At 59.7% G+C, this 23520-nt stretch overlaps 1 long non-coding RNA gene and 3 gene segments (V, D, J or C); all 4 read left to right on the top strand.

Annotated features, from left to right (window-relative positions):
• The window catches only part of LOC308346153 (Ig alpha-1 chain C region-like), a 121406-nt gene that overhangs the window by 12748 nt on the left and 85138 nt on the right, over positions 1–23520 (top strand).
• Positions 1–23520, top strand: part of LOC308346154 (immunoglobulin gamma-1 heavy chain-like) — a 59493-nt gene that overhangs the window by 12461 nt on the left and 23512 nt on the right.
• On the top strand, positions 2342–4062 carry LOC308346192. Its single transcript, XR_013967149.1, has 3 exons — positions 2342–2468; positions 2675–2752; positions 4001–4062. It is a non-coding gene; the product is annotated as an uncharacterized lncRNA (long non-coding RNA).
• Positions 4503–9070, top strand: LOC308346060 (immunoglobulin heavy constant delta-like). The segment is given in 5 exons: positions 4503–4520; positions 4568–4724; positions 4913–5224; positions 8208–8356; positions 8777–9070.

The following is a 23520-nucleotide window of genomic DNA, read 5'->3' as shown; positions in this document are numbered from 1 at the left end:
GGCCCCCGAAATTCTTGTCCTTCCCCTGTGCAGAACACCAGGCCCAGCAACTCCAGGGGTCGCCCCGTGCGCGGCCCCGCGTTGAAAGCCGCGCCTCAGGAGCCCCTGAATCAGGGAGAGGCGAGACGCGGCGTGACTGACCCGGGCACGGGGCCCCGCACGCTGCGTGCCCCCAGGCGGCTGGGCCAGCCGCAGGCGCCCAGGCCCGTCCCTGCAGGGGGGCCCCGAGGCAGGGGTGCGTGTCCAGCAGGGCCCCCCAGCAGACACGAGGCTCCGGAGGATGCGGCGTGTCTCCGCGCTCTGTCTCTGCAGCCCGAGCGGCTCAGGCCCCACTGCGCGGCGGCCGCACCCCGGGACCCAGGCCCCCCGCGCCCCTGCCAGCAGCCCCACCGGCCTCTGCGTCCACAGCTCTGCCCTCAGCACCAGCCCTCCTCCGCCTCCTCCGTGCAGGCCCGTTTACGTAAAATTCTCAGAAACCGGTCGGCACCCCTCGCCGTTCATGGGGCAAGTCGGCCGTCCTGGCAAACCACGCGCTGCTCCTGGTTCCTCTCAGACGCTTGACGGAACCACACGCGTGATCCCTGGCGGGCGGAGCCAGCCAGACCCCAGCCCCGCGGCCAGCGGGCAGAAACCCTCCGGAAGCGTCCAGTCTGGCCTCCTGGGTGCCGCCTCCTCCCACATTCCCTGGGGCAGCGAGCGGCGGCCGCCGTCTGCGCAGTGCTGCGTGGACGCTCTGCCACGTGCCCCGGCCACTCCTGCGAAGCCCGGCAGCACTCCCCGAGCGCGGACACGAGGTCCGCCCAGCTCTGCCCCCCTCGGTCCTCACCAGACTCCCCTCTCGTCCCCAAGGGCTGCCAACGGCCTGCGGGACCACACGGCTTTTCCGGGCATGCGCCTGAGAGCCGAGCGCCTGCCCGCCCGGGGCTCCGAGGCCGCCCGCACGTCTCCAGCCGTTTGTTGCAGCGAAGTCCACCCCTGGTCCCACGTCTGCTTTTGTTTCCCGCGGGCGCCGAACAGCGGGCATCTGCGGTGTCCGTTCTGGGGGCCGCAACCCCAGATCGGGGTGTGGGGGGTAGGTTCCCGCTGGGGCAGGGCAGGGGTCCCGGCGGCCGCTGGTCAGTGGTGGCCCCGGCCTTCCCGGCTTCCGCTTCCCTCCGACCCCCAGCTCGTCTGCCCACGACACGTGTGCTGCGTGTCCCCTCTCGTGAGACGGGCACATCGCGTCGGAGGCCGCCCTCCAGTAGCAGGACCTCACTGAATCGTTAACTCACCCACTAGGACCTTCTCTCCAAACACGGTCACGATCTGAGGCACAGCGGTCAAGCCCACCCACGCCTGGCGTCTCCCCCGCAGTGCGTGCGGGGGTCCTGGCAGGGCGCAGGGGGGTGCCGGGGACGCTGTATGGGCAGTGGGGTCCCCGGGACATGCATGGGAGACAGTCCTGCTGGGGAACCCCTGGAAAAGGCAGGGGCAGGCCGGCTGGGTGCTTGGGAGGACAGACGGATGGGTCTTGCCTCAGGGGGCCGCGGAGCGGGCGCTGGCAATGTCCAGGCGGCCGGCTGGAGAACGGGCGTGTCCCGTCGTGCGGTGGCAGCGTGGTTCCTGGGGGCTCGGCACAGAACAGGGACCACAGACTCTGGCGAGGGAGCCGTCAGGGACACGGGCAGGGACCCCACACTCGTTCGGCCGCCCTTGGCCAGTCGGGTCCCCAGGGAGAGGCCCAGGGCACTAGAACCAGCCCACCAGGGAGCCTCGTCCAGGGACCTGCCACCCCTGGGCCCAGAGCACTGCAGGGCTAACTACCCCCCACCCCAGGACATGGCCAAGGGCCTCCCATGAGGGCAAAACGTTCACGGGCCTGGACTCTACGCCGCAGAGCCCCAGGGGCAGGCACGGGGAGGGCAGCGTCTGAGCCCACCCCGCTGGCCAGGGAGCCAGAGCCCAGTTCCCAGGCCCCTCTGCAGGCAGAGGGGACCCAGGGCAACTGCGGGAAGGCTCAGGGCCAGCGCTCGGAGTCCGGGGGGACACACAGCCGGGCCCCTCGGCAGGGCAGCACGGGCTCCGCAGTGGGGGAGCAGCCCTTGCTGCATTTGAGGGACGAGAGGGCCACGGCTGCCACCGGCCACACCCCGCCCCTCCCCCGCCACGCAGCCCCCTCCGCGGCCCCGGCCCCACAAGCCCTGTCTGTCTTCCAGACACCGAAACGCCGCGTCTGTTCCCCTTGGTCTCAGAATGTGAAGCCCCAAAGCGAGGCGACTCCGTAGGCCTGGCCTGCTTGGCACAAGGACCCTCTGTAGACTCCGTGCAGGTCACCTCGAGCTCGGGGCCACAGACGACCACCCTGATCATGCTGGAGGCCCGAGAGCCCACGAAGTTGTCCTTCCTGTCGGTCACCTGGAAGCCGGACCCGCACTTCTGCAGAGCCGTCTTTTCCGGCCAGCCTCATGAGAAGCCCATCCCATGGCCAGGTGGGTGGCCCCAGACCCCCGAGGACGTCCTCCAGGGTGTCCCACACCTTCCAGCCCGAGGACGATGCAGGCAGCCGTGCCCAGCACGCCCGTGGCCAGTCGCCCCTCCTTCCTGCCATCCCCGTCCTCCTGGCCAGCACCGGGCGGCCCCCCCACACCCAGACACTCACCGTCCGGCCCTCCCCGCACTCTCCCTCTGACTTTAGAGTCCTGGGAAGGGAAGACCGACCCATCGGCTCACGGGCCGTCTCTGCCAGAGACCTCCGCCACACCCAGCGTCCCAGGTGAGGAGCCCTCCTGCCTTCCTGTCCCTTAGTCGGACGCCTTCGGGCAGCCCTCCGAGACTTCTCCGGGGGCGGTGTCTGCAGAGCACCGACTGCACCATGCACTGGGTCCCAGCAGACGCCCCCTCGGGCCCCTTGTGGACAGGAGACCCCCGCACACCTGCAGCGAGCACAGCGGACGGGGCGGGGCCACGGGCCAGCACTGGGACTCACCGGGCCGGGGGGCAGGGCTCCGACGGGACCCCGTCCCGGAGCCTCACGTGAGGACACACAGCCAACGTGCCCAGCAGGGTGGACTTGGCCCCGTGGCCCCGACAGAGCTGTAGCCGCCGCCTGAGGCTCGGGACCCCTGACCATGGACCCAGGGGCCCTGCGGCCAGAGCCCCTCTCCGTGAACTGCCCCCCAACCCAGGGGCCTCTCCAAGGACCACGTGGGGCCACAGCCGCCCTGCCTGCCCCTCGGCAGAGGTCCAGCGCTCGCTCCTCCAAGCGGGGCAGCAAGCCATGCTCTCAGAGAACGGCAGCCCCAGCACCAGCCCTCGGGATGCTGGGGCAGAGGCTGTGGTCTGCCATGGCCCCTCCGTGGCCCCTCCACAGCCCACCCCACCCATGACAACCCCAACTCCAACCACCACCAGTGCCCGGCTCAGCAGAGCCCGGTCAGACCCAGAGGGGCCCGCCCTCCAGGCGAGGATCCAAATACCCCCGGCCTGGGGCAGGGGTACTCACCAGGCCCTGTCCATGTGGGGCGTGTCCACTGGCTGGCCAGGATTCAGGCCCGGGCAGAGCTCCGGGGAGAGGCCTCCAGGGGCGTATGGTGTCCGAGGGGCAGACTGGGGTGTGTGGCCCCACAAGCCCAGCCCTCCCAACAGGCCAGCACCGTCCCCCCGGGGGGGCCGCACGGCCCACAGCCCTGAGCCTGTTTCCCACAACCTGAGCAGTTTTAGCAGGATGGGGGAGGGGAGGACGGAGAGGAGACCCCGCAACGACAAACCTAAGTATTTACTGCTGACCCTCTGCAGAGCGGACTTCCAGGTACCCCGTCCGTCCCAAACCCAAGGCCCGATAACTTCCGGCCGCCCTCGCCCTAACCGTAGGCGTCTCTGTGGCATGACCACTCAGGAGCCCCGAAGGGCCAGGAGCAGGTGTGGGTAGGTCTCTGGACCCCGGAGAACAGGAAGGCTGAGGGGCCCAGGGAGGCCACAGCCCCGGTGAATCCCACCAGCCTCACCCCCCTTTCCCTCCTAGTGTCCTCCACCAGCCACACCCAGACACAAGCCGCAGAGTCAGGAAGCCCAGTGGACACTACGCTCAGAGGCCAGTTCCTTGGGGCACAGGGTGGGGGGAGGAGGGGAAGAGCGGACTGGGAACCCGGGGGAAATCCTAGCCAGGCAGTGGGAGGCCAGGAAGCAACAAAAGGGAGGTCTGCCCTGGGGAGCGTAGCAGACCTGGGCCGGGCACTGCCCACAGCACCGCTCCCAGGCAGGGTCTGCGTGCCCCCCACTGACCGGGGTCCCCCAGTGACCACTGACTAGGGTCCCCCAGTGACCACCGACCTGGGTTCCCCCGCTGACCGCCGACCTGGGTCCCCCGCTGACCGCTGACCGGGGTTCCCCCACAGACCAAGGTCGCTGTCCTCCGGCAGACTGCCAGAACCACACTCACCCTCCCAGCCTCTACCTGCTGCAGCCCCCCCTGCGGGGCCCGTGGCTCCAGGGAGAGGCTACCTTCACCTGCCTGGCCGTGGGGGATGACCTGCAGGGGGCCCGCGTGTCCTGGGAGGTGGCCGGGGCGCCCCCCGGCGGGGCGGTGGAGGAGGGGCCGCGGGAGGAGCACACCAACGGCTCGCAGAGCCTGAGCAGCCGCCTGACCTTGCCGGTGTCCCTGTGGGCCTCGGGGAGCAGCATCACCTGCACGCTGAGCCGGCCCAGCACGCCGGCCCAGCTGGTGTCTGCAGCACCGGGAGAGCACGGTGAGGCCACTCTGGGGTCCAGGAGGTGGGGAGACTGGGGCCCCCGCGCGCGCACCCCCCGCCCAGCACAGTGGCTGCCCCCTCCTTCCACACGGAGACACCGAGGGGGTGGGGACGGGCCATCCCCGGGCCCCCCAGCTTCACCCGAGCCTCGGGTGGCCCCAGCATGACCGGGCTTCTCCCCGCAGCGGCCACCGCGCCCAGCAGCCTCACTGTCCGCGTCCTGACCGTGCGCCAAGCAGCCTCCTGGCTCCTGTGTGAGGTGTCGGGCTTCTCGCCCCCGGACATCCTCCTCACCTGGCTCAAGGGCCGCACGGAGGTGGACCCTGCTGCATTTGCCACCGCACACCCCGTGGCCCAGCCTGGGAACAGCACGTTCCAGACCTGGAGCGTCCTGCATGTCCTCGCGGCCCAGAGCCGTGGCCCGACCACCTACACGTGTGTGGTGAGGCATGACGCCTCCCGGAAGCTGTTGAACACCAGCCAGAGCCTGGACGCTGGTGAGTCCCCCACGGGCCTGAGGGCTTCCGTCCCGGCCTCCTCCCAGCACGGGGCGGGGGTGGAGGGACAGCCCTCCCGGGAGCCGAGCGGCCGGGTCCTGGGGCTGCAGCCAAGGCCCTGTGCCACCCACTCGACGGCTCCACGCCGGCCTGCCCGGCGTCTCTGACACCCGTCCCTCCAAACCCTGTCATGTCTACACGCCATGCACTGGACTAGGAGGGCTGAAAGGTGGCTGTCACCCCTGCCAGGCCCCAAAGAGCAACCATGTCCCACCAAGACATGCCACACAGCTGGGTGCAGATCAGGCAGCACCTCAGGAAACAGACAGACCCAGAAGTGGGTGCTGGCCTCGGTGCCCAGGGACATCTGACCAGCACAGGCCCACGACAGGCCCGGACTGCAGGCCGCCCACCGGGCAGAGAGGATGGAGGCCCACCAGGGTGGGGGCTCATGGGGGAGGGTTAGGGCTTACTCTCTGAGGCCCTTGTCAGACCTCCTGGTGGCCCCATCAGGTGCGGCAAAGCCCTGGTGGGACAGCGCTGGACACCTTAGGCCAAACAGGCAGCAGGACACAGTCCTCCTCCTGCTCATGGAGAGGCGGCAGGTGGTCCGGCTGCCCTTGGGAGCTGGGTGGGGGAGACGCCCAGGGGAGGCCCACGGCCGCGATGTGGGGGACACGTGGGACCGCTGTGCTGGGCTCCACGGGCTCAGACACCCTGCCAACGGCCCAACCCGTGCAGTGGGCACCCTTCCAACACAATAGCACTGACCCCACAGCTCCAACAGCCCGGCTTGGCCCTGGAGGCAGCCTGGTGGGCAGCAGCCTGTAGGGAACCCCAGGGAGGGGGCAGCTCTTCAAGCCCCAGCGTGCCTGCACTGCTCCAGTAGGCCTCCCCTAAAGCCCCGGGGCCAGGCCCTGCCTGCCCGCCCGAGGCTGGGACTCCTGGTCCTCCCCCATCTTCCCGGCATTGCCCCCTGTCCCTCCGGATGCCACCTGCCCTGGGCCCCTGTCATGGCTCATGCCCCCAGGTCTGTGTTCTCCAGCCCCCAGAGCTGCTCACCCTCCCTCCCGTGGGCTCCCTGAGGGCCAGGCCCACGCTGACCCTCCTCCTCTTCTACTTTCCTACACCCAGCAGGCGGGTTGCCCAAAGGCGCAGACCCGGCCTCTCCAGGGCTGATGTCACAGGGGAGGCTAGCCCCGCCCCCTGTACAGACCCAGTCGAGGTTGGAGACCGATGCGCCATCCCGCGCAGAGCCCCGGGCTGCAGGCTCTGGCTGTGTGTGGGTGTGCACCCCCGGGGACCTGAGCACATACAGACCCCGGCACGCGGAGAGGCCAGGCCCGCCCGGCAGGCACAGCGCAGCCCAGATGAGGCGGCCTGGCCCTCGTGCCCCCTGCACCGGACCGCGGCTCTATGCCTGTGGCGGCAGTAGGCGCGTGGCCAGACCTCCCCCAGCACCCGCCCCTCTAGCACGTGCGGAGCAGGGCAGGGGCGCCGCGGAGCCACGTGAGCACGCAGGGGTGGCCGAGCCCCTCCAGGGCCCAGCACTGCCCTCACCCTGTGCCCACAGCTGTGCGTCCGGTGCCCACGCACAGACTCAGAGCCCCCAGAGGCCACACGGGCCACATCTTCCGGCGGGGGCAGAACCTCCTGCCAGGGTCACACAGTCTGGAGACAGGACGCCCTGCAGAGGGTACAGGGAGCCTGGCCCCAGGGCCCCCAGGAGCGAGCGGGGAGAAAACCCTCCTCTGGGAGGGCCCAGCGCTCAGCAGCCCACTAAAGGCTGAGCCATGCCGGTGGGCCTGCGCAGGGAGGCGGCTGGGGTCCTGTGCGTATCTCCTGGACCCCTCCTCCAGCCCGGCGGGGGCCGTGGAACCGCTCGGCTGGTTGCGGCAACCTGGACCCCTTGGAAGGAGCCCGTCCTCCGTGGCTCCGCAGGGTCCCAGCCGCTCCTCCCGCAGCTGAGGCTTTGCTCCTTCTGGGGGTGCTGCTTGCCCTCCTCACGGGACCCCCAGGCTCCCCCCACCCTGCATCCACAGGCTGTCCTCTGCCTCGGCCCAGCACGGGTCCCCTGTTCCCAAACAGGGTGGTGCTCGCGGGACACGCAGCACAGGCCTGACACACTGGCGGCCGTGACGGCTGGGGGACACTGGGGCTCGCAGGGTCGCTGTAAAGTGACACGCGCCCCCTCCCGAGCTGGTCCCGCTCCCCACCTCACGCGAGGGCTGCGTGCGCCCAGGTCCGGACGGAGGCGGGGGCTCTCCGGCCGACCTGGGGCCGTTCTGCTTCTTCAGCCCCCCCGGGCCTCCCCCGCTAATCCCGGCGCCCGCCCCGCTGGCGTCTTGCCGCAAGCCTTCCCCCACAGCCCAGCTCCACAGCAAAGGGGTTCCCGGGCCTCCAGTTAGGACGTAGCAGGGAAGGAAGGACAGCCTGGCCTGCGGGAGCTAGCAGACGCCACCACAGACACCCTGTAAACCATGCGTAGTTAAAGCCATGAGAGGGCTGGACGCGCAGAGGGCCTGCTGACCCGACCCCAGGAAAGAGGACATTGTCAGCCACCTTACCCCGCCCTGGGCAGGGGCACAGAGGGACACGAGCCCCACCCTGGGACGTGGGGGACGGAGCCGTGGGCATCCAGGCGGCCCTGGAGCGCTCCCTGTCGCTCTGAGGGGCCCTGCCCAGCCCCAGGTCCCCCGCCAGCCCTGCCCGTGTGTCTACGCCCGCTGAGTGCCACCCACCTGCCGCGCACACTTGTCACGCGGACTGTTACGTGCCAGGGTGTTTGGGTGCAGTCTGTGTGCGCGGCTCGGTGCTGGGCCCGTCGGGCTCTGGGGAGCCCCTGGTGCGGGGCAGGGGGGCAGGGAGAAGGTTCACAGGTGCACGTCGGGAAGGGGCTACATCAGGAGGGGGCGTCCCGGGGCAGTGGCCTGTCCCTCAGCATGGGGGGCTGAACCTCCTCACCGGTGCCCTCGCTCCCCAGGTCTGGCCATGACCCCCCCACCCCCCCAGAGCCACGACGAGAGCAGGGGGGACGCCACGGACCTGGAGGACGCCGGCGGGCTGTGGCCCACGTTCGCAGCTCTCTTTCTGCTCACTCTGCTCTACAGTGGCTTTGTCACCTTCATCAAGGTAAGGCAGCCGGCACCCCTGTGTGCAGGGCTGGGGACAGGCTGGGCTGGCCCAGGGAGCCTGCAGGGAGCGGGAGGGGTGCACGGCCACCAGGGGCCACAGACGCAGGCCCAGGGCCTCAGCCCGAGAGCTCACAGGCCCCCGCCCTCCGCCGCCCCGGCCCTACGGTGGAACAGATGCTGGGCGCCTGCTCACGTCGGACTCAGCTGGGCAGGACTCGGGGGCCTGGGCCCTGTCCTCTGCAGACCCTCGCCCTCACACCCGCCCCCTTCCTGACCCCGGCCTCTCGCTGCAGGTGAAATGACGCCAGGACAGTAGATGCTCAGCCTCCATGCTGTCGCCAAGGGCAAAGGGGCCCGGCCCGGACTCCAGCCCCATCTCCGCCCACCCCCCCGTGCACCTCTGTCCGCCTCTGTCCAGAGCTCAGCCCCCAGGCCCAGAGAGGAGGGCGTCAGCGCCTGCGCACCCCTGAGCCAGCGGAACTCACCGCAGCCCCTCGCCTTTACACCAGCCAGCCGGCCCCATAAACGACCCTGCTCATTCCGTGCCTCCCGTTTGCCCGTCTCTGTTGTCAGCATCTACCCCGGTCAGAGGCCCCAGGAGGCTGCGGGCGAGCGTCCAAGGATTCACACCGGGCCTGGGGTGCGGCACTGGCAGCGCAGGCCGTGGGAGCTGCCCCTGTGGGAGAAAGCTGGTGGGGCCCCTCTGCCCTGAAGGGAACGGGAGGCGGTGCTCCCCGCACGGGCAGGCACACGCGCGGGGTGCCCCGCGTACGTGTGTGTGCACCAGCACAGCTCACACACAAGCACAAGTGCACAGACATAAGCAGTGCCCACGTGCCCTCCACCCCTGCCGACACGAGTGCACACGCATGAACACAAACATGCGCACCTGTGCACAGGACACGTGCTGGTCTGTAGGACTTTTGTGCTCACGTGTGCACACAGACACGCGCCCACGGGCCCGCACAGGCTCACACGCACCACGAGAAGACAGCCCTGCGTGCTGGGAGTCGGGACGGCCCCCACACGGAGCTCTTTCCGTGAGCGCCCGGCCCCACAGCTGCAGGTACGACCCCGACCTTCCCGCACCGGTCCCTCCGGCACCGCAGGCGGGAGCACACTCCCCACAGGGAGCGGGGTGAGCAGGAAACGCCGTCGTGCCCAAGGGGGCTTAGAGAAGAGCCTGGCATGGCTCAGCCCACGGTCAGCACTGGCCGTCCTGCCGTCACCCGGGGTCCCCAGCTGCAGGAGAGGGAGTGACCACAGTGGGCAGGTGAGAGCGGCGGACGACTCCTGCATCTCCTGCCCTCCCCACCCACTGGCCGGGGCAAGGGTGCAGGGGGACCCCCGCCAAGCCCACCCCCAGCCCCGCCGCTCCACAGCGACACTCCTGCTGCCTCTACCCCCACCCTCCCTCCTCCGAGCTCACACTCCGTCCCTCCACGTGGACTTCGACTCCACATGTCGCCACTGGAGCTCAGCCCACACCTGACACCAAAATGACACAGCGGGACGTCAGGCTGAGGTCAGCTGACTCAGCCCCAAAATCCCGCACGCGTTACCCCTACAGACCGCACGTGACCTCCGGGGCAAAGACACTTGCAGAGGCACGAGGGTCAGCGTTCAAGGTCCTGGAGGAACGGGGTCAGTGTTGTCACAGAGCCCATGGGAGAAGGCGGGGTGACCCCAGAGCGCGGCAAACCCTGCGGCTGTGCAGCGGAGGCAGGGCCACCAGCCGGGGTGCCGCTCCTGAAGCTGGAAAGCCTGACGGGCTGTGTCCCAGAGCCTCTGGAGGGGCCGCACCTGCCCACGCCTGACCTTGACCCCTGCCGGCCCAGGGCCCCACCTTCCGGGGGCTCAGGCCACACTCTGAGAACGGACTCCCTCCCTCCCCTACATGCCTCCCACTGTCCCAGCCCGGGGCATACTCCCAGGACACCGTGTCTCCGGCACCGGCTGGCCCACCGCCCTGGGGTCCACGGGGCCCGCCCGCGGTCACATCCTGTGGGGCCACCCTGCCCACCTTGCCCTCGGCAGCCTCTCAGGACTTGGCCTCCCCCACGATTCACCAGAAATCGGCACACAGGGCCCGTGGCGGCGACGCGCCCTGCCCTCTGCCAGCCCTGCTGGGTTCTCCTCTCCACGTCCCCCCGGCACCCGCATGCTCTGCGCGTCCCTTTCCCATCGTGCGCTTGGTTTCTTCTTTCTGCTCTCCGAGAAAGTCCACGCCGACAGCACAGTGTTTCCCGCTGCTCCCTGACAACCCCCAGCACACAGAGCACAGCCCGGCGCACAGTAGGTGCTCGGCAAGCAGCCGCTGAGGGAAGGGACGCCACCCGCCGCACAAGACCACCCTGGCTCCCGGCATGTCCGCCCCCACGCGGCGCCGATGTACACGTGCTGTGTACATTCCCAGGCCTACCCTCCCCCACCCTGCCCTCTCCGTAAACGAGCTCCTGCCACATGGACCCCAAAAGTCACCCCAAAGTCATCACCACCATCCTCCCGCACACTGCGAGCCACACCCCCCAGAGCTCCCCACTGTCCAGGCAGCCTCCAGGCGTCCCCGCAGCCCTCGGCCGTGTCCTGAGGACACAGCTGCGTCCCGGAGCCTCGGGAACACATCAAGGGGTTCCCTTTACACCAGGAAAGAGGTAGGGGCTCCTGCACCCCAACCCAGCCTGCCGGCCCGGCCCAGACACCCAGGCCTGCCCAGGACCACCCTCCTCGTGTCCCCTGGTTCTGCCCACCTCCCAGCCTGGCCTCGAGGCCCCAAGCACACACCCAGCATCCACAGTAGCGGAATGAATGAATGAACGGCCCGGCCGGCCTCAGAGGAGGGTGCGCTTGTGCCTTCAGACCTGAGTCATACCCTCCAGCCCAGCCTCACCCGGAGAAGCCCCTGTGGGACCAAGGCTGGTCCCAAGGACGCCCCTGGCTTTTCCCAGGCCCTTGCATGGACACCGTGAAGCCCCATCCACAGGCCCCAGAAGAGCGGGAGGGGGCTGCCCACCAAGCCCCTGACCCTCGTCTTGCCCTGAGCATGGTGGGCACCTGGTCGGGCCAGAGGCTCTGTGTTTGCGCTTCTTTCTGTCCAGGAAACATGCTTACAGAGTGCCCTGAACTCCGTTTCCCTAAAGCACGTGTGAGCTCCAGCCCCTCTTGCCGGTCCCGCGGGTTCCTGCGGCGGAAGAACCCGGGGGCGGCCTCCTACCGCGGCTTCCCCTTTTGTCCTGAATAAGCACCAACGGACCACGGCCCAGCTACAGAAATCTGTCTGCCGGAGGCGTGTGACCGCCCCCGTGGGGCCCGGCCCGGGGGGGTTTCCCTCCGAGCAACCAACACGCTCACGACCTTCCCCGGCACGGCGGCCCCCGGCCCTAAGGCAGCCCCGAGAGCTGCAGCTCGCCTGCGCCACCGCTGCCTTGCCCGCCTGGACGCGTCCGCCCTGGGCAGGAACATCTGTTTCCAGCTGTGTGGTAAACAGGACACAGCCATCCTCCCACACTAAATCAAGGCGTGACACGCCGGGTCCCCCGTGGAGTTCACCGCGCAGCCACCTGCGTGGGGCCCGGCCGATCCCCCTCTCCGGCTGTCTGAGGGGAAGGTTAGAGCCAGTCCTGCCGCCCGGGCTTGTGGACCGAGGCCTCCCAGCGCCCGGGCAGAAACCAGACTTCTGTTCTCCAGCCAAGGCCCCGACACCCATTCCCAACCCACGGCCAGGCCCAGGTTTGCTGCGGTTCCCCTGGAAGTCGGATGGCTGCGGCCAGGCTCCATCAGTACAAGGAGACAGGACCCTGCTCCCACGGTCCGGACAAAAGCCAACTCAGGACCAGCACTACTGACCGATACGAACCAACGGCCAGACCAGAGGGACTGTGGGGAGGCATTTACGTTCTCAGAAAGACAGCGGAGCCAGAAACTTTAAAAAATAAGACCGGCAGATTGGCCTGCAGACCAAAGATTAAACATCTATCAGGAGAGAGTCTCCACGAACAAAGTAAAAAGGAGGAGAGCCAGTGGCCACAGCATCGGACGTCAGGAAGAGTGTTGGTCAGAGCTCTCCGGAGAACGCGCAGTGCCGGACCAGACAGACAGAGGAGTGAGAGGAGGGTGGGCGGGTGGCCGACGACCTAGAGACAGACAGTGGCAGACGGTGTGTGTCGACAGGCAAGTCTTCAGTCCTACTTTAAAATCACATAAATATATAGCGGGTTATTTTAAGGAACTGGATCCGTGACAGTGAAGGCTCGGTGAGCCCAGAATCCATAAAACAGGCCCACAGCCCGGAGACCCAGAGTGGGGGCTGCAGGGCAGGTCAGAAGGCGTCTGGAGGCAGAGCCCCCTCGTCCTCTGGGGACCTCAGCCTTTCTCCTCTCAAAGCTCTCAGCTGATTTGACAAGGCCCACCCTCACGTGGAGGCGATCTGCTCTCCTTGATGTCTCCGGATTGAGGGGCTAGTCACATTTTTAAAATACCTTCACTCTCTGGACCCGTGTTTGGCCAAATATCTGAGTACTTCGGCCTGGTCAAGTTCACCATGAAACTAACCCTCACGGGGTTAGTAAAGGAGCGATGGGACACTGCAGAGAGCCGGAGAAACTTGACCTTCAAGGAAAAGTTTTCAGTGGGAAGTGGAAGGGAGAAATCATTCCCAGTGGGTTGTAAACACAAATAACCAAGAAAACACATGAAATTGCTGGAAGTCACCGATAATCAAAGAAAAGCAGCTTCAAACTACCAGCTGCTCCTTGCCAGCCCCCCACGCGCCACAGGGCGGGCCGGTGGACACACAGACAGGTGTCCGCACTGTGGCACCACTGTCCCGATGAGGGACGGACAGCACAGGTGAAAACGAGGAAATGCCCCATAAGAGACGAGGATGCCGGTCACGGACGTCGATGCCAGCTGCTGTCTGGCTGATGACCAGGACCCTTCCAGAGAGGGTGACGGAGCTGCAGGGCCCGGGGGCGCCACGTCGCAGGCAGAAGGGCCTGGGGCAGACATGAGCCCAGCATCTCACTCCGAGGCGATGGGAAGCCCCAGAGGGGTTTCGGTAGTGACCACTGCAGAAGTCTGACCTGGGGGCAGGGCAGTGGTCTGGGGGCAGTGGCAGCAGAGAGCAGGGCTCAGATCAAGCACATCCTGGGGGTGGGGGGAGACCAGACAGGTTTGCTCAGAGGCAGAATCGCACCCACATGGCCTCCCAACCCGCAGCTTGGATGGAATTACCACTCGCTGAGATCGGGGAATCAGGAGCCCCCTTCCTCGGACGGCACGTCAAACAGCCAGCTGGACGTCCAAGAAGGATGCTGACTTGGGGCTCCCACAGCAAAACCTGGGAGGACAGTGTTCAGGAAGAGAGCAGAGATGGGGACTTGGATCTGGAACCGTAGGCACAGGCCCGGCCTTTACCTGCACGGGACGGTGGGGACGGGCAAGGATGAAACGTGCGGAGAAGAGAAGGCTGGGCTGGGGGCCGGGCTGGGGGCCGAGCCGGGGGGCCGAGCCGGGGGGCCGAGCCGGGGGGCCGAGCCGGGGGTCGAGCCAGGGGGCCGAGCTGGGGGACCAAGCCGGGGGGCCGAGCCGGGGGCCGAGCCGGGGGGCCGAGCCGGGGGGCCGGGCCGGGGGCCGGGCTGGGGGCCGAGCCAGGGGGGCCGAGCCGGGGGCCGAGCCAGGGGCCGAGCCGGAGGCCGAGCTGGGGGCCGAGCCAGGGGGCCGAGCCGGGGGTCGAGCCAGGAGGCCGAGCCGGGAGACCGAGCCGGGGGGCCGAGCCGGGGGGCCGAGCCAGGAGGCCGAGCTGGGGGACCGAGCTGGGGGGCCGAGCCGGGGGTCGAGCCGGGGGTTGAGCCGGGGGTCGAGCCGGGGGCCGAGCCGGGGGTCGAGCCGGGGGCCAAGCCAGGAGGCCGAGCTGGGGGACCGAGCCGGGGGGCCGAGCTGGGGGACCGAGCTGGGGGGGCCGAGCCGGGGGCCGAGCCGGGGGGCTGAGCGGGGGGGCCAGGAGCGCCAAGGCTGGAAGCAGGAGTCAGAGAGGGAGGGTTCCAGCTGCGACCAGTGCTGTGGACGGGTCCTGTCGTGGGGCTGAGGACAACCCCTGCATCAGGCATAGCACAGGTCATGCTGCGCTCCGAGGAGCAGCGTCAGTGGCAACGTGGGGTCCAGGCCTGAGCAGAGCGGGCACGAGAACTGAGAGCAGAACCACGGTATGGGCCGGCAGGCTTCACGGGGTCCTGACCCAGAAGTCAAGGGTCATTCCTCAAGCACACTGTGAACTTGTAGAAACCTCCATCTGCTGGGCCCTGGGTCACAACTCTGTAAACTTTGAAATGTTTGGGCCGATCACACAGCAAGCTCCTTGCCAACGCCATGAATGGAACGGGGTCCAGGACAAACGTGACGGAGCAGCCCACATCCCGCGCCATGTCCAAAGAGGAACCTGCGGCCGTATGTGTCTGGAAAAGAGAGAACACCGAGTTAGCGCAGAGCCCAAGTTTGCGGGAGCGAGAGAGCAAACACGGAGCAAGAAAGGAGATAATCATTGTAGAAGCAAAAAACCTCAATAAAAGGTAAGAAAAGAAGGAGCAAGAGGCATAGCAGGTCCAAAACTGTTCTTAAAAAGGACGGACCTCTGGGGGGACGGGCCGGGGAAAGGAGGACACGATGTGCGTCAAGGACGGGAAGAGAGAGAATCACCGGTGACGAAGACGCAGAAGAGGAGACGCGTCAACACGCTCCACCGGTGCGGAGATGGAATGGAGACCCCAGAGCAGGCCGTCATCACACTCGAGTCAAGAAGAGAAAAGGTCGAGGGGACCAGGTTTACTGAGTGAGCCGACACGTGGAGGAAGGCGAGTGTGTCCTGAGAGGCCGCGGGAGGGGACACTTGCACCATCCTCCAGGCAGGGTGACACAGGCGGTCGGCGCCGCAGCATGAGCGACGGAAGCAAGAGAAGGCGGCGCCATCTTAAAGCGCCGAGGGGGCGAACTGGGCCACCAGAGAGACTGGCCCCACATACAGCCGTGCGGCCGCCTCACGCAGCTCTAGGAGCCCGAAGTCTGGCGGCCCGGTGTGGGAGGGCCGCGCTCCCCCGCACCTCGAGGAGAAGCCCCCGCCCCTTCCAGCCTCAGGGGGCTGCCCACGACAGCATCCCTCGGCCTTGGACGCGTCGCGCCGAACTCCGTCTCACACAGCACGTGGCCCATGTTGCTGTGTCTACGTGTCCCTCTTGTTAGAAGGACGGTGGTCCTACTGGACGGAAGACCCAGCCATTCATACATGGTCTCGTCGTAACTTGAGTACGTCTTCAAGGAGCCCGTGTCAAATAGGGTCACAGTTACAGGTTCTGGCTGGGCATGAATTTGGGGGGGACACTGTTGAACCCGGATCCTTTCCTTTCCTGAGCACTTTACCCCTGAGTCTGTTAGGTGGGCAGGTCTGGGCAGCAGGGGTGGGGACATGCACCGTCAGAGCTCAGAGCCCCACCCAGACTGAGAAGTGAGGTCTGAAGCACGGTCCGGGGGTTCCGAGGGGGCAACCCAGACCTCCACACTGGAGACGACACGGAAGTGTCCGGGTGAGCAAGGACAGGAGGCTGGCGCACCCAGGGGCCAACCAGGTGAGCGAACACGCCCAGAAGAGTGGAGGATAGGAGGGACCCACAGTCCCCGAGAGGGAAAGAACTGGATGGGTCCTGTGCTGGGGGGTAGGTTGGGTGCACCTGTTTGAATCCATGGTTTCTAGAATATTGAGACAAATGCACATGCACGTGATAGATTAAATAATGGCCAGAAGCCTTCCAGACCTGATGAAGTACACGAATCGCCACACACAGGAAGCTCACGAGCTCCAATATAAATAGGCTGGACGCTCTACTTACGTGTCAAAGGTGTGCGGGGAATCTTTCTATGTATAATGTGTTTTTTGTGTTTTGTGCTTTTTTCCATTTATTTATTTGAGAGAGCTTTAGTGTGGGGGAGGGGAAGAGAGAGAAGCAGACTCCCCAGAGAGCAGAGAGCCCAACACAGAACTTGATCCCAGGCTCCTGAGACCATTACCTGAGCTGAAGGCAGACGCCTAACCAACTGAGCCCCCCCAGGCGCCCCTTATGTTCTGTTTTTTAATATAAAATATGAAGCTAGTTAAGCTCTGTGATACTCACCCAAGGAAAGCTGATCTCAAGTAAAACAGACTTTAAGGCAAAAAGCATTAGGGGACCCAAAGAGGGATGACCCAGCTCTCCAGGTGCACACACCTGGACTACAGTTCTCCAAATACAGAGCAAGAAATGGATCAACCTGCAGGAGGATGACAGACTCACAGTTGTGATGGGAGGTGTCACCACCTGCGTCTGTAGGCACAGAGTGGGCAGACAAGCATTAGTAAAGATGCACTCCATGGTAGCAGTCCACCAAGAATTCAACCCACTGGTGGTGCACAGGCATTGGGAAGAGCCACTGCAGCAGCCCACACACGCTGAGCCTGGCAGCACATCCATTCATTGTTCCATACTATGGCCATAAAAGAATTCCCAACACATTCCCAAAGATGAAGTGCACTTAGTTATGTGGTGACAATGGCATGATTACACCTGGACAGTGTCATTTCCTTCAGGCTTGGCAGCAGTTCTGTGGGATGGGGTCTGCACCTGGTGCAGAGGCCCACACCTCCCCTTCTTCATGACCCCAGACCCCGTTTCAATTGTGTTCATCCCAGGTCTTGGGGTCCCACTCCTTCACTCTAGACCCTTTATTTCATGGGAGGTACATCTGGGACTTTGAATTCAGCTTTTGCTACAATCCTTGCCATTCTTTGACTGGGTGCTAGGTCCCATTCTCAGTAATATTTGTCCTCTGGCTGCAGGATATGGGGACTCTTAAAATACTATCATAGACATGGTAGAGAGCCCAGATATAGACCCACAACCCTACAGTCAAATAATCTTTGACAAATCAGGAAAAAATATACGGTGGAAAAAAGACAGTCTCTTCAATAAATGGTGCTGGGAAAATTGGACAGCTATGTGCAGAAGAATGAAACTCGACCATTCTCTTACACCGTACACAAAGATAAACTCGAAATGGATAAAAGACCTCAATGTGAGGCAGAAATCTATCAAAATCCTAGAGGAGAACATGGGCAGTAACATCTTCAACATTGGCCACAGTAACTTCTTTCAAGATATGTCTCCAAGGGGCGCCTGGGTGGCTCAGTGGGTTAAGCTGCTGCCTTCGGCTCAGGTCATGATCTCAGGGTCCTGGGATCGAGTCCCGCATCGGGCTCTCTGCTCAGTGGGGAGCCTGCTTCCCTCTCTCGCTCTCTCTGCCTGCCTCTCTGTCTACTTGTGATCTCTCTCTGTCAAATAAATAAATAAAATCTTTAAAAAAAAAAATAAAAAAAAAAAAAAAGATATGTCTCCAAAGGCAAAGGAAACAAAAGTGAAAATGAACTTTTGGGACTTCATCAAGATAAAAACCTTCTGCATAGCAAAGGAAACAGTCAACAAAACAAAGAGGCAACCCACGGAATGGGAGAAGATATCTGCAAATGACACTACAGACAAAATCTGATATCCAAGATCTATAAAGAACTCCTCAAACTCAGTACTCAAAAACAGATAATCATGTCGAAAAGTGGGCAGAAGACATGAACAGACACTTCTCCAATGAAGACATACGAATGGCTAACAGACACATGAAAAGATGTTCATCATCACTAGCAATCAGGGAGATTCAAATCAAAACCACATTGAGATACCACCTAACACCAGTTAGAATGGCCAAAATTAGCGAGACAGGAAACAACGTGTGTCGGAGAGGATGTGGAGAAAGGGGAACCCTCTTACACTGTTGGTGGGAATGCAAGTTGGTGCAACCACGTTGGAAAACAGTGTGGAGGTTCCTTAAGAAATTAAAAATGGGGCTTCCCTATGACCCTGCAATTGCACTACTGGGTATTTACCCCAAAGATACAGATGGAGTGAAAAGAAGGGCCATCTGTACCCCAATGTTTATATCAGCAATGGCCACGGTCGCCAAACTGTGGAAAGAGCCGAGATGCCCTTCAGCGGACAAATGGATAAGGGAGATGTGGTCCATATACACTATGGAGTATGACGCCTCCATCAGAAAGGATGAATACACAACTTTTGCAGCAACATGGACGGGACTGGAGGAGATGATGCTGAGTGAAATAAGTCAAGCAGAGAGAGTCAATTATCATATGGTTTCACGTATTTGTGGAGCATAAGGAATAACACAGAGAACATGCGGAGGTGGAGAAGAGAAGGGAGTTGGGGGGAATTGGAGGGGGAGACAAACCATGAGAGACTGTGGACTCTGAGAAACAAACTCAGGGTTTGGAGCAGACAGGGAGGTTGGGTGAGCCTGGTGGTGGGTATCATGGAGGGCACATATTGCATGGAGCACTGGCTGTGGTGCATAAACAGTGAACCTTGGAACACTGAAAAAATAAAATAAAATTTTTAAAAAAGAAAGAAAACCAAAGCTGGGGGCATCATGTTGCCTGAGTTCAAGCTGTATTACGAAGTTGTGACATGAAGGTATCATGCATGGCACTGGCACAAAAACAGACACATAGATCAATGGAACATAATAGAGAACACAGAAATGGACCCCCAACTCTATGGTCAACTAATCTTCAGCAAATCAGGAAAAATATCCAATGGAAAAAGACAGTTTCTTCAATAAATGGTGTTGGTCAAAATTGGACAGCCCCATGCAGAAGAATGAAAATGCACCATTCTCTAACACCATAAACAAAGACAAAGTCTAAATGGATGAATGATCTAAATGTGAGACAGGAATCCATCAAAATCCTAGAGAAGAACACGGGCAGTAACCCCTTCAACATCAGTCACAGCAACTTCTTGCTAGACGTGTTTCCAAAGATGTTCCGTCCAAAGGGAAACAAAAACGAGGATGAACAACTGAGCCTTCAGCAAAATAAAAAGCTTCTGCACAACAAAAGAAACAGCCAACAAAACTAAAAGGCAACCAATGGAATGAGAGAAGATATTTGTAAATGGTCTTACAGGTAAAGCCCTAGTATCCAAGATCTACAAAGAACTTATCAAAGTAAACACCCAAGAAACAATGAATCCAGTCAAGAAATGGGCAGAAGACATGAACAGACACTTCTCCAATGAAGACATACAAATGGCTAACAGACACCTGAAAAATGTTCAACATCATTAGCCATCAGGGAGATTCGAATCAAAACCACATTGAGATACCACCTTACACCAGTTAGAATGGCCAAAATTAACAGGACAGTAAACAACGTGTGTCAGAGAGGATGTGGAGAAAGGGGAACCCTCTTACACTGTTGGTGGGAATGCAAGCTGCTTCAGGCACTTTGGAAAAAGAGTATGGAGGTTCCTCAAAACATTAAAAATAGAGCTACCTTATGACCCAACAATTGCAATGCTGGTATTTACCCCAAAGATACAGATGTAGGGAAAAGACGTGGCACCTGCACCCCAATGTTCATAGCAGCAATGTCCACAATAGCCAAACTGTGGAAGGAGCTGAGATGTCCTTCAACAGACGAATGGGTAAAGAAGATGTGGTCCATATGTACGATGGAATATTACTTAGCTATCAGAAAGGGTGAATACTCAGCATTTGCATTGACATGGTTGGAACTAGAGGGGATTATCCTGAGTGAAATAAGTCAAGCAGAGAAAGCCAATTACCATACGGTTTCACTTATTTGTGCAACATAAGGAATAGCATGAAGGACATTAGGAAAAGGAAGGGGAAAATGAAGGGGGGGATCCGAGTGGGGAGATGAACCATGAGAGACCATGGACTCTGGGAAACAATCTGAGAACTTCAGAGTATACAGGGTGGGGGGATGGGTTCGCCCTGTGATGGGCATTAAGGAGGACACATGTTGTAATGAGTCCTGGGTATTATACAAATATAGTTACTCATGGAAGATTACATCAAAAACTAATGAAGTACTGTATGAGACTAACATAACATAACAAATAAATATTTTTTAAAATGTAGCATACAGCATGGTGACTGTAGTTGATAATACAGTGCTGTGTATTTGAAAGTTGCTGACAGAGTAGATTGTAAAAAATTCTCGTCCCAAGAAAAAAATCATTTAACTATGTGAGATAATGCATGTGAGCTACACGTGTGGTGTTGTAATACACACATATATTAAATCATTGTGTTGTACACCTGAAACCAATACAATGGTATAGGTCAATTATATCTCAATAAAACTTGGGGGAAAATAGAAGTTATCAAACTAAACACCCAAGAAACAAAGAATCCAGTCAAGAAATGTGCAGAACGTATGAACAGACACTTCTCCAGAGAAGACATACAAATGGCTAACAGACACATGAAAAATATTCAATATCATTAGCCATCAGGGAGATTCAAATCAAAACCACATTGAGGTACCACCTTACACCAGTTAGAATGGCCAAAATTAACAAGAGAGGAAACAATAGATGTTGGTGAGGACGTGGAGAAAGGTGAACCCTCTTATACTGTTTTAGTATATGTGCTGCTGAAGCAAGCCCCCTCTTACACCGTTGGTGGGAATATAAACTGGTGAAGCCACTCTGGAAAACAGTATGGAGTTTCCTGTAAATGTTAAAAACAGAGCTACCCTACGACTCAGCAATTGCACTATTGAGTATTCACCCCAAAGATACAGATGTCATAAAAGAAGGGGCACATGCACCCCAGTGTTCATAGCAGCAATGTCCACAATAACCAAACTGTACAAGGAGCTAAGACATCCATCAATAAACGAATGGATAAAAAAGATGTAGCTCATATATAAATGGAATATTACTCAGCCATCAGAAAAGATGAATACATACAATTTACACTGAAGTGGGTAGAAATGAAGGGTATTAGCTAAGTGAAGTAAGTCAGTCAAAGAAAGACAACTGTCATATTGATTCACTCATATGTGGAATCTAAGAAACAGGCAGGGGATCATAAGGGATAGGAGGGAAAACTGAATGGGAAGAAATCAGAGCCGTAAACAATCCATAAGAGACTCTTACCTCTGGGAAACAAACTGAGGGTTACAGAAGGGGGGGATGGGTGACCAGGTGATGGGTATTAAGGAGGGCACGTGTCCTGAGGAGCACTGGGTTTTATGCACAATTACTGAATCATTGAACACTACATCAAAAACACTATCAATGAAAGTACAGAAAGCGAAATTAGAGAATCAATTCCATTTACTACGGCACCAAGAACCATAAAATATCTGGGAATAAACCTAACCAAAGAGGTTAAGGATCTGTACTCGAGGAACTACAGAACACTCCTAAAAGAAATTGAAGAAGACACAGAAAGATGGAAGACAATTCCATGCTCTTGGATCGGAAGAATAAACATTGTTTAAATGTCTATACTGCCTAGAGCCATCTATACTTTCAATGTCATTCTGATCAAAATTCCACTGGCATTTTTCTAAGAGCTGGAGCAAACAATCCTAAAATTTGTATGGAATCAGAAGAGACCCTGAATTTCTAAGGAAATGTTGAAAAAGAAAAACAAAACAGGGGGCATCACGTTGCCTGATTTCAAGCTTCATTACAAAGCTGTGATCACCAAGACAGCATGGTACTGGCATAAAAACGGACACATGGACCAGTGGAACAGAGTAGAGAGCCCAGATATGGACCCTCAACTCTATGGCCCAATAATCTTCAAAAAGCAGGAAAAAAATATACAGTGGAAAAAAGACGGTCTCTTCCATAAATGGTGCTGGGGAAATTGGACAGCTATGTACAGAAGAATGAAACTCAACCATTCTCTTACACCATACACAAAGATAAACTCGAAATGGATAAGACCTCAATGTGAGGCAGGAACCCATCAGAATCCTCGAGGAGAACATAGGCAGTAACCTCTCCGACATTGGCCACGGCACCTTCTTTCAAGATATGTCTCCAAAGGCAAAGGAAACAAAGGAGAAAATGAACTTTTGGGACTTCATCATGATCAAAACCTTCTGCACTGCAAAGGAAACAGTCAACAAAACAAAGAGGCAACCCACGGAATGGGAGAAGATATTCGCGAATGACAGTACAGACAAAGGACTGATATCCACGATCTATAAAGAACCCCTCAAACACACACAAAACAGGTAATCATGTCAAAAAATGGGCAGAATACATGAACAGACACTTCTCCAATGAAGACATACAAATGGCTAACAGACACATGAAAAAATATTCATCATCTCTAGCCATCAGGGAGATTCAAATCAAAACCACATTGAGATACCACCTAACACCAGTTAGAATGGCCAAAATTAGCGAGACAGGAAACAACGTGTGTTGGAGAGGATGTGGAGAAAGGGGAACCCTCTTACACTGTTGGCGGTAAGGCAAGCTGGTGCAGCCACGTTGGAAAACAGTGTGGAGGTTCCTTAAGAAATTAAAAATAGGGCTTCCCTATGACCCTGCAATTGCACTACTGGGTATTTACCCCAAAGATACAGATGGAGTGAAAAGAAGGGCCATCTGTACCCCAATGTTCATAGCAGCAATGGCCACGGTCACCAAACTGTGGAAAGAACCAAGATGCCCTTCAACGGATGAATGGATAAGGAAGATGTGGTCCATATACACTATGGAGTATGACGCCTCCATCAAAAAGGATGAATACGCAACTTTTGCAGCAACATGGACGGGACTGGAGGAGATGATGCTGAGTGAAATAAGTCAAGCAGAGAGAGTCAATTATCATATGGTTTCACGTATTTGTGGAGCATAAGGAATAACACAGAGAACATGCGGAGGTGGAGAAGAGAAGGGAGTTGGGGGAAATTGGAGGGGGAGACAAACCATGAGAGACTGTGGACTCTGAGAAACAATCTGAGGGTTTGGGAGGGGAGGGGGGTCAGGGGTGAGTTGGGTGAGTTGGGTGAGCCTGGTGGTGGGTATCATGGAGGGCACATATTGCATGGAGCACTGGCTGTGGTGCATAAACAATGAATTCTGGAACACTGAAAAGAAATTTTAAAAATAAATAAAATTTTAAAAAAGAACTAATGATGTACTACATGTTAGGAAACTGAACATACTAAAAAAATGCAATAATTCTGAACTATTGCACACCTGATGACAGACTAGTAAAATATACAGAACAAAA

Source organism: Martes martes, assembly GCF_963455335.1.
Source record: "Martes martes genome assembly, chromosome: 7".
Taxonomy (NCBI): Eukaryota; Metazoa; Chordata; class Mammalia; order Carnivora; family Mustelidae; genus Martes; species Martes martes.
This window is presented reverse-complemented; position numbering and strand designations above follow the sequence as displayed.